An 11,700-nucleotide genomic window follows, 5' to 3' on the forward strand; every position below is an offset into this window, starting at 1 on the left:
CGAGAGTTATCAAAAATAAGCCAGGATTTTCCTTTAGCGACGTTGATGGAATACCCCCCTGTCCACATTCTCATTACTGACGTGTGTAAACGAACTCGCTTGTAAGTGACAACTCAATTAAATCAATTCTGGAGAAGTTGATCGCCTTACAGTACCTGCATTGAACTTGCGCAGTGCCGTCTGACGCTCCAGCAGCGTGGCTCGTCAATGCAGCGTGGCTCGTCAATGCAGCTTCGCCCATCGCATCAAGTTTGATCGATTTGCCGCAGGCTTTGCATCGGGCCATATGTAGGTTCAGTGAATCTTTAATAATCCATTGCTTGTAAATGTCTTTAGTGAGCCACACATCCTGAAATGTACATTTGCCAGGCATAGCTACAGCTGCTTGCTGCCGCTTAAGTGACCTCAAACACATTCCATGAGTGCTGATCAGATTTCCAGCGGGAATTTACGAAGGCAGCCTCAGTCAGCGCGTGCGTTCGAGCTCATCTCCAGACTAGTATAGGGTTATAGGCGGTCAGACTGAACAGAGACAGAGAGAGACAGAGAGAGAGAGAGAGAGAGAGAGAGAGAGAGAGAGAGAGAGAGAGAGAGAGAGACACAGAGAGAGAGAGACACAGAGAGAGAGAGACACAGAGAGAGAGAGAGAGAGACAGAGAGAGAGAGACAGAGAGAGAGACAGAGAGAGAGACAGAGAGAGAGAGAGAGAGACAGAGAGAGAGAGACAGAGAGAGAGACAGAGAGAGAGAGACAGAGAGACAGAGAGAGAGAGAGAGAGACAGAGAGAGAGAGAGACAGAGAGAGAGAGACAGAGAGAGAGACAGAGAGAGAGACAGAGAGAGAGAGAGAGAGACAGAGAGAGAGAGAGAGAGAGAGACAGAGAGAGAGAGAGACAGAGAGAGAGAGACAGAGACAGAGAGAGAGAGACAGAGAGAGAGAGAGACAGAGAGAGAGAGAGACAGAGAGAGACAGAGAGAGAGACAGAGAGAGAGAGAGAGAGACAGAGAGAGAGAGAGAGACAGAGAGCTTAGCGGTCAGACTGAACAGGTAAGAGATGAGCTCCAGCTCTCCCACCAGAGGAGGAAGTACATATCAACCTAGCTAGTATATCAACCTAGCTAGTTCGTTAGCTAGCTAGCTATTTTGTGGCTGCGTTCTGGTTAGGGTTAAGTCTAAACGTTCTGGTTAGGGTTAAGTCTAAACGTGTGGTGGTTTATCTCCCCTGTGTGTTGTCGACTTGCTTTATGTGCTAGCACGTTAGCACTGGCCGGCTTAACGGCGGCCTGTTACCAGACACATTGTCCTACATTTGACAAATTTGCCTTATGTTGTGATTTAGATTTTTCGTACTTCAGTCAATTGACGTATAGACTCATGGACCAATCCGACATGGAGAGCGAGAACAGTGAGTATTTTTCGTCGTCCCTACGTGAAGTTCTAAACATTTCAGATTAATGTTAAAGAGCATAATCTGTGTTCATTCTTTTTTCATTTCATTTTAGTGGCGCTTGTTAGCGTTACCCACGTTGTGGATGCCATCACGTTCTGGGCTCAGGTACAGTGGCAGAGGTGTTAGTTTGCAACCTTTTTGAATATGCAGACACATGAACTCAATATACCACGTTGTGTCTCGTTTGTTATCGTAGAATGTCAGCGAAGACCAAGCCAATGAGAACATGAGCATAGCATTGGCAGACAAATGCCCCAAATCCCCAAAGGTATTTGGAATCCCCAGACCTCAGCAGGTAATGAAAAAGACAGATCGGGAGAGATGGAGAATATCTTCTTCCCTATATACTACTATATGGTTATGCATGTGTAATATGCTGATCTCTTAACCTCCTCCTCTTCGTATAGATGTATGGGGCAGTGTTCTCTGAGGATGGGTGTTGGTACAGGTGTAAAGTACAACACCAGACTGATGATAAGGTGAGTTATTGCCGGTTTTGAGTATGAGTGGTATCAAATCATGTTGATGCTTTTTTACACATCAAACATGATAAGGAATCCACCTTAGGCTGTGCACTTAATAATCACTTTTCCTGGCTAGGAGATTAAATGTGCATTTTGACTGGAATTGATACACTCAGGCTCTTAGCAGGTAGCCCAGTTAATGAGAGATCAATGTTGTGCTGATTGCCTTTTTTTTTAATGAAGGCTTTTTTTTTATGAATGCCTTAAAATGAACAAGGCTCCATTCAATCTCTACCTTGTGTCCAGTTCCATGTGTGCTACGTCGACTATGGGAACACAGAGTATGTCAGTCGATCAGAGCTGGTTGAGCTTCCAGAAGATCTACAGTCACCTTGTTTGGCCAAGAGGTTCCAGTTCTGGGGCTCCCATATTATCTACAGTGATGAAGATTCCCAGGTAAGACCTAGTCTGAATCTCTGGCAGGGCTGTTGATCACGCCAATGAATTGTGAATATTTCTCATTCAGTTGTGAATGTGGATTAGGTTGAAACGTTGAAGAGACATTCCACACATCTTCCCAGCTTATTAAAACGTACGTTGTCGTCCCAGGGAAAGGCCTTCCTACAGAATCTGATTGTTGGGAAAAGAGTCCGTGTTCAGAGGATGTCAGTCGGCTTTAACGGCACCATCCTGGTCAAGGCCTTCCAGGGGGACTGGGACATCGGTGACGATGTGATGAAGATGAAGTTTGCCTCCAGACTCAGCCCACTCAACCGCGAGAGCCACGTGTTCGCACAGCCCTTCCACAACCCCTCCTGCCTGGCATTCGAGTGGGTCCAGGAGAGGGGTCCCCAGGAGAAGGAGAGGGGTCCCCAGGAGAAGGAGAGGGGTCCCCAGGAGAAGGAGAGGGGTCCCCAGGGGGATGGTCCCATGGTGGCCTTACCAATGTGCATGCCTAAACTCTACCCAGCTTTACCTGACCAGAGGCCACAGTCAGTGAAGTATGACACCAGTCTATAGAAAAACACCAAACACTTTTGTCCCATTTTCTTAAAGTAAAAAGTTTCTTTCATTAAAAAAAAAAAATTTTTACAGAACACTTGCTTCATATTACGCCTTCCTCCTCCACTACTGTGTCTGGAATAGTGACTCATGGAATGAGAAGAATGAAGTGACAGCACACACACACACGCCCTCTTTCTTTTGTATGCATTATTATCATCTTGGCTTCCTTTTATCCATCAGAGAGGGGAACCCATGGAACGCTAGAAGTGACAGCCTTACGCGGTCAATCAGCGTCGTCATAAATAATAGCACCTCTGCCCCTGTTGCCATGGAGAAGGTGGATGTGGCATGGGAGAACCACAGGATCGCTCAGGAGAAGCTGAATGCCTGTCAGACGGTGAGTTGTCATTTGAGGGGGTGTGCTGTTGCTTGTACACGTCCCTAAAAGAGTATAGTTATTCTTTAACCATACAATTGTGACACAGTCCAATCCCAGCCACTGGTGCCAATGTCTTTTGTCTTGACTTTTGCAGAAGGAGCAACTCGTGGATCTGATAAACGACAGAAATCTGTCGCGGAATGCGCTGACAGCCACAGTAGATGCCTTCCTGCAGGAGGCAAAGTGTTTGGCTGTAGGACAGCGTGTGGACAAACTTGAGGTTATTAACTTTAATGCCAACTTTTTTTTTTTCATTAATTCGAAATATTTGAGCGATTTGTCTTGTGGAAGATCCTCTTGTTGATTGAGGGATCAGGGGGGTTAGTGTGTAACTGAATGTCGAGTAAGTATGCATTAACATTTATGTCTACAAGCTGCTGCTATCAATAAGTGTTTTTCCTGTATCGCAGGAGGTGAGAGCTTCTCTGACTGCAGTGTTTGGCCCGGCCTCTGTGGAGGGGGTGGTGGAGGGGGTGGTGGATGATGCGGTGGATGATGCATTTGAGCAGTTCTACCAGTGGAAGGCTCTGAGGGATCTAGCACGACGACTGCCAATGGCTCCAGGCTTGAGCATATATGACTTTTTTTCCTGCTATGACTGACAGATGTGGAGTTTTAACACTCTCGCCCTGTTGTGATGCTTGGTTCAGAAATGTGGTTGTTATTCATTTCATTCTTAATGATAACATTCTGCATGCCATTCATACTAGTTTGCTTCCCATGATGTTAATAGGCATGCGGTTTTAGTAATCAATTATGTTGATTGAAACTTCTCTTAGAGTCTAAAGTATGTTTAAGGTTAAACAATGAGTATCACAAATTGGGCATATAGTCACACAAAAACGCATCATATCAACTGTTTCACATCTTTCTTTCTTTCTTATGTATTTCTTGTTCTTTACCTTTTGTTGACGTGACAATGTGACAATTTGGTTTGACAAAACATAATAATAAAAAACAATGTTCAGAAGATGTGGAGATGTTTCTAATGGAGTGAGCGATATGCTCTGTAATTAAAGGGATGTGGTAATGTTTCTAATGGAGAGAGCGATATGCTCTGTAATTAAAGGGATGTGGTAATGTTTCTAATGGAGAGAGCGATATGCTCTGTAATTAAAGGGATGTGGTAATGTTTCTAATGGAGAGAGCGATATGCTCTGTAATTAAAGGGATGTGGTAATGTTTCTAATGGAGAGAGCGATATGCTCTGTAATTAAAGGGATGTGGTAATGTTTCTAATGAAGAGAGTGATATGCTCTGTAATTAAAGGGATGTGGTAATGTTTCTAATGGAGAGAGTGATATGCTCTGTAATTAAAGGGATGTGGTAATGTTTCTAATGAAGAGAGTGATATGCTCTGTAATTAAAGGGATGTGGTAATGTTTCTAATGAAGAGAGTGATATGCTCTGTAATTAAAGGGATGTGGTAATGTTTCTAATGAAGAGAGCGATATGCTCTGTAATTAAAGGGATGTGGTAATGTTTCTAATGAAGAGAGTGATATGCTCTGTAATTAAAGGGATGTGGTAATGTTTCTAATGAAGAGAGCGATATGCTCTGTAATTAAAGGGATGTGGTAATGTTTCTAATGAAGAGAGTGATATGCTCTGTAATTAAAGGGATTTGCAGGTCTCAGGAGGAGCAGGAATGAAAAAGCTCCAGGTCTTTTGGCTGCTAAAATACAGATATTTTGACAGATTCTTTTGTTCTGGAAAAACAAGACATTAATCACCAGCATACAGCTTCTAGTTGGCTAGTGTTTGATATGATGTACTGTGTAACACAGTTCTGAACTCCCCGGCTGCCTGACAGGGAGGTTGTCAGCACCAATCTCCTGTCAACTCTCTGAACCTTCCCCAGGACAATGCTCCTTAAAGAAAATGGCTGTCATTACACGTTTTCTCTCCATTAACTGGCTGAGGGCCATGGTTGCTTTTTGTACCCTCTATTTTCAGGAATTGCGAGTTGATGATTTGGTACTCAACACACCCTCCCTGTCTAACATGGAGACGTTCGGACCACGCTTAATTTAATTGGAGATGTGGTCAACATGTTTCAGATGGGTCCAGTCTTAATTAAGTGTCAAACCACAATGATTACTCATTCAACTGAACATTTATAAAATGGTGTTTTCTAAATTAGAGCAGACCAACCTCCTGTGTGTATGAGGCTTAGAGAGCTACGGATTTGACTGGTGACATCCCTGATGAGTCTGAGAAGGAGCTGCTTTGAGGAAACAGTGCAATCCTTTAACTCTAGGGTAGTCAGAGTAGTAGACATTCACTGGAACTGATATGGGTCATTTGTATGTAGAAAAATGACTTGGTAATCGTGATTTTTGTTGTTGTTGCTGAAGGGTCAGCTGAAATTGGTATAGAGGGAATTCTGGTGAAATTGTTTTCCAAATCAACACTTTAATGTCTTAAGTTAATTGCTTATGTAAACAACACTTTTTACTGCTGTGTCCATTTTAACATCTACTCAGCTTCCTTTCTTCATTATTGTAAATTCCCCTTACACCAGAGGCATCAGGATATATTTATATAAGCACATTTAGAGAAGCTTTCAGAGAAGCACTGGGATTTAATTGAAGAAAATAATGAAGGGCTTTGTCAGACAGGCAGTTAACTCGGAGTGGGCTCCTTTACAATTAAGCTTTTAAAACTATTAATCCACTCAAGACATTTTGCCACTCGGACAATTGTTCAGCAATCTCACTCAATTTTGGTGACCAAGAGGCTGTTAATCTGTTGCTGCAAGGGTTTGCGATGGCAATCAGGCTCCACAGCTGAACTAAAAATAAAAAAAACAACAACAAAAACATGCTAAATGGAATTAGACTATCTAGCCACTGTATAGCTATTTTTTTATTTTTTTATTTTTATTTTTTATTTTCCCTGTCTGTCTTACATGTAACGATGAATTGAAAATCAAGGACCCCAATTGAAATAAGCCAGTGGCTTTCTTGGGTTTTTATCCTTTTAGTTGACCTTGTATGTAATATGTACTTTCATGTACCTACTTCTGCAAATCTTCTAATAAAGTTTTCAATCAATCAATCAATCAAAAGCTACCTAGCTAGTTAGGATGATATATTACTTACCTGTGAACGGAGTAGCCTAAATGTAGTGGCTTACCAAGTGGTAGCTGACATAAATTGATCAATTCACGTGTGTTCCAATCATCAATTTGCTCAAAAGGTAAAAGAACTATCAATTTTAACGCCAGATTAGCTAAGAAAGCACTAAAAGTAAAGTTCACCCGTCTCTTCTCTGTCACTGATTGAGTCGACCCGCCCTCCAAATGTGATCTGGAGAACTGGAGCCGAATTGTATTTTGTTTTTGCGTTGAAATTAATTGAGATAAATGTGAAAATGTTAGCATTTATTAGCAGAATAATGGGTGCAATCTGACACTTCAAAATCAAATTAATTTAAAAAAAAATCTATCAATCTATTTTAGTTGACGACATTTATATTAATAAGGTACATTTTTCCAAAATTGGCAATTTCACTCTCTCTAAGCTACAAGCTTTCAACATGTATTTTCGGAACAACACTGTCGACCTTTGTTTTGTTTAGTTTAGTTTAGTTTAGTTTATTAGTTTATGTCGTGGACAGTCCCCATTAATTAACTGTAACAACAGTAAATGGAGCAGCTTTAGCCTACATGGCTAATTTCCAGCTGTAGTCCCCGGGCCAGTTGACAATAGGCTCCCTAAAATAAAATACATTAGTTTAAAAAATTACAATTGCAGCAAACACAAACAAATGGAGCAGGACATACAAACATAGCAAGCACAAACATGCCGGGAAGACAAGACATTCAAGCACAAATGGCAGCAACATCAATACAGTACATGAGATAAGAACAGTACAAAGGGGACAAAGGAAGAGCAAATAGTCATAGCAATATACAGACATAGCAGCATACAGACACAGCAACATACAGGCACAGCAGCATCCAGACATTGAAGCACACACAGACAGGCGGGTAGCAAAGATAGAGGTGTACATACAACACACACGTCACATCTGACAGAAATTAATGTATGCAGTTATAGTTATTGCAAAGCCATGCCTTAAGGTGTGTTGTGAAGGTGGAGTATGTATGTATATTTTTTATGTAGGTAGGTAGTGAGTTGCTATATATTGTATTGCTATAACAGAGAATGATAATTGACCAAATTTACTTTTCCTAAATGGGACTAGAAAGTCGCCTCGTGTGGTACTTCTGGTGCTCTGACTGGTATTGTTACGTTGGGTTATGAATGAGTTAAGAGGAGGAGGAGCAGTGTTATGTAAGACTTTGTAGACCAGGCAGGTGTTTTTGTATTTGATCACATCTTCCCAGCTCAGAAGTTTACGGTTATTTAGGATAGTACAATGATGAGAGCTGTTAGGCTTCTGATCCAGGACTAAGGGTTTGCATGTAGAGAATGGCTAGTGGCTTTAGTGACGAGCTGCTAGTTTGGCCCCAACTTGTCAAACTGTATGTCAGATGTGACATAACCATGGCGTTCATGTATAATTTGGCAGCATTAAAAGTCATTACATTTCTGATATATTTAAAATTGGTTAGGCTAAACTTGACTCTTTGGCATACTTTCTTAATGTGTGTTTTGAATGACAGATTGGAGTCAATAATGATACCCAGATATTTAAATTGTGGCACAATGCTAATATTTTTACCTGAGATTAATATATTGGACACAATGTTACATTGTCTTTTAGTAAAAAACATTCCTACAGTTTTATTTACGTTAAGTTGAAGGCATGAACGGTTCAGCCAATTTATGATCTGATCCATAGCTGTGATGAGTTTGGCAGCAGCCAGATGTTTGGTCTTGGCATGCACATATATTACGGTGTCATCAGCATATAATTGTATTTCGACATCAGGGCAGACAGATGGCAGATCATTAATGTATAGGCTAAACAGCAGCGGGCCGAGCATTGATCCTTGAGGTACACCGGTGCACAGGTTAAGAGCTGATGAACGGTGGTTGTTCACAGAAACATGTTGACTTCTACCAGTTAGGTATGACTCAATCCATTTGAGTGCTAATGAGGAGAAGTTAAAAGCAGACAGTTTGGCAATAAGGACCTTATGGTTGACTGTGTCGAAAGCTTTGCGAATGTCTAAAAACACAGCACCAACAACACCCCCTTTGTCAACCATTGCTCGGACCTTCTCTAAGAAGAGACAGTTAGCTGTTTCAGTGGAGTGATGGGCCCTAAAGCCAAACTGCATGGGATGGAGATTAAATGGACCATTATTTAAGAAAGAAACAAGCTGCTCTGATACCCACTTCTCGGCAACCTTGGAAATCACAGGTAAAATGCTGATTGGGCGATAGTTGCATATGTTCTGGAAAAATTACACATTATTATGTGTAGAAAAATGACAAATGACCGCTATAATCTGGATAGCTAATTTAACTAGCATCTTCTGCTAATGTGCAGATGGCTGATCATTTGTCATTTCAGATATCTTGTTTAATGGGTGTTAAGTAAGCTAACCAGCTTGTCTAAAATGTTATGTTGACTAGATTTACAAAGCCACCTTGCCGTCTCGGAGGCCCTCCACTCTGCTCGAGCTTCCTCCCTCTTCTCTGTTCTCTCTTCTTCTGGACCTGTCTGCAGCATTGGACACAGAAGACCACCTGACCCTCCTCTCCTCCCTCTCTGATCTGGGCATCTCTGGCTCTGCACTCTCCTGGCTTGCAGCATACCTGGCTGATCGCTCTTACCAGGTGACAGGGAGAGGAACGCCCTCACCACTAGGGTCCCCCAGGGCTCTGTCCTAAGGCCCTTGCTGTTCTTGCTCTAGTCTATACCATATCTCTTGTCTCTGTAATTTCATATGGACTGCACTTATATAGCGCCTTTTTTGCTCCTCCAGAGCTGCTCCAAAGCGCTTTACCACAGCCTCTCATTCACCGATTCACACACACATTCACACACCAATGGCGACAAGCTGCCATGCAAGGCGCTGGCCCGCTCACTGGGAGCAATTTTGGGGTTCAGTGTCTTGCCCAAGGACACTTCGACATGTGGCCAGCCGAGGCTCGAACCGCTGATCTGGTTTCTCCTACCACCTCTGATTCACAGGTGGCAACACCACCTATCTCTTTGTGTCTTGCAGACATCTCTGCTTGGATGTCAGCCCACCACCTCAACCTTAACAAGACTATTTAGTCATTCCCACATTGTGTGAAAGATCAACATTATCTGTGGGTTTAACTGTAAATTAATAAATAATATCTTGCTTTTCTAATAATCACTAATTTCAGATTGTCACCCTAGATTGATTGACTGGTTGGTTGATTGATTGTTGTATGTGCTTTTGTTGTCATTGAACATATTATATAGGCCTATACAAAAATAGTTTATTGATTAAAAACAAAGAAAAGAAAGTGATGATTCCAAAGAGAGGGAGAACTGTTTACTGTGAGAAGTCGGTACAGTGACGGGATGTTTTGTAGCATGTCTCTATGGCCTATGCTGTAGGGTTAGGTTCAAATTCACTAAATGGTTTTTTACTTTTGCCTTCTCGCGGCTCTGTCAGTATTGATTGATTGATTGATTGATTGACTGAACATTTTCATTGTGTGAAGCGCATTGAGTTGCATCTTGTAAGAAATGCGCTATACAAATAAAATTTGATTTGATTTGATTTGATTTAAATGTAGACATAATATTGAATGTTTGCTGCCACTTCGAATGCCTAGTACAATTGATCCACTGGGTCATTGGGTACAATTGACCCACCCATTGGGTACAATTGACCCACCCATAAAGTCATTTAGTTTAATACATTCCAGTCAATTCAGGAACATGTTTAGCTTTCCTTCCTTTGTCCAAATTGAACTCTAAAGGAATTTTAAAGGAATTTATCCCAACTCCACAGGAATCTATCTTCATTAATCATGATTCCAAGTTAGTTGGAGTGAAGGTATAAAGAGAAATACCTATGTGTTTAATTGATGTTAGGTCTATAGCCATGAGTTTGTAATTAGTAGAAGTCATATTCATATTGACTGGATAGATTCAGCTTTGAATGCTAGCAATCTCTTTTTTTTTTTTTTTTACATTTTTGGCATTTAGCAGACGCCTCATTCCAAAGCGATTTACAATCAATAGATTTGAATACTAAGCAAGTGAATCATCAATCCACCAGTCGTAGCAGGAAGAGTAATCCAGCTCAGGCCCGGGGCCATTGATAGAAGGAAAAACCTTCTCCTATCACCTTCTTCTAAACTTTTTTTTTTTTACACTGGAGAAACAGAGAAACAGTACAAGGGGGGCAATATACGTTTTTAGGGACACAGTAGAGGGGAAAGCGGGTGTCTTTAGGAGACGCAGTGCTGAGGGGCAGAAGATGTCTCTTTGACTCCACCTGCTGTCAGGTTTTAGCCATCAAACACATCTCATTGTACCAAGACTTGAGTAGATGAAGAACATGACATTACCATGTTAATCTTGTCATCATTGTAGTATTACCGCAATTTCCACTACATCCACTGCATATGAATTCAGATTTTTCTGTACAAAAGTACAAAACCGACACAAACACATCATATGGAATGCTCTTTATTGGTAAGACTGAAACAAAACATGAAAAAATGAGTCTTAAGGGCTCTGCACACAGCGTGCGATTTCTGTTGCGCGTCAACGTTCCATTTTGAAGTTTGAATGGAAGTCTATGAGAACATCGCATTTACCCACACACGGCCCCGATTTTAATCGCACGGCGAACATTCGATTCCATTCATTTTGAATGGGACAAAGCAGTGCGACAAAACTCGCACGCCGTGTGCTTTGTCCCATTCAAAATGAATGGAATCGAATGTTCGCCGTGCGATTAAAATCGGGGCCGTGTGTGGGTAAATGCGATGTTCTCATAGACTTCCATTCAAACTTCAAAATGGAACGTTGATGCGCAACAGAAATCGCACGCTGTGTGCAGAGCCCTTTAAACTGCACAAAACATGTACTAGAAGTAGTATAGTTTCCCCTCTACAAACAGTGTAGACTGTTTTCTGTTAGCAGTAGCATTCATCATTTTCTTTCTTGTGTCAATATTTGGTCCATGTGAGAATAACAGAGAAACTGACCCTGGAAATATGCATATCCAAAACGTAAATTATTCAATTGCAAAATGTAAATTTAGAAAATAACATCTCCTATACACTGGTCATTCTGATTAAATTCAATATAACTAAATTAAAACCTGCTATAATGTGGGTATAAAGACCGTAATATCTACAAAGTGACATGTCCATACTGTATATGGCATATGGCTTTCAGACACCATGGCGATGAGATAACCTGAAACAG

Source organism: Nansenia antarctica, assembly GCF_963989245.1.
Source record: "Nansenia antarctica genome assembly, chromosome: 2".
NCBI lineage: Eukaryota > Metazoa > Chordata > Actinopteri > Argentiniformes > Microstomatidae > Nansenia > Nansenia antarctica.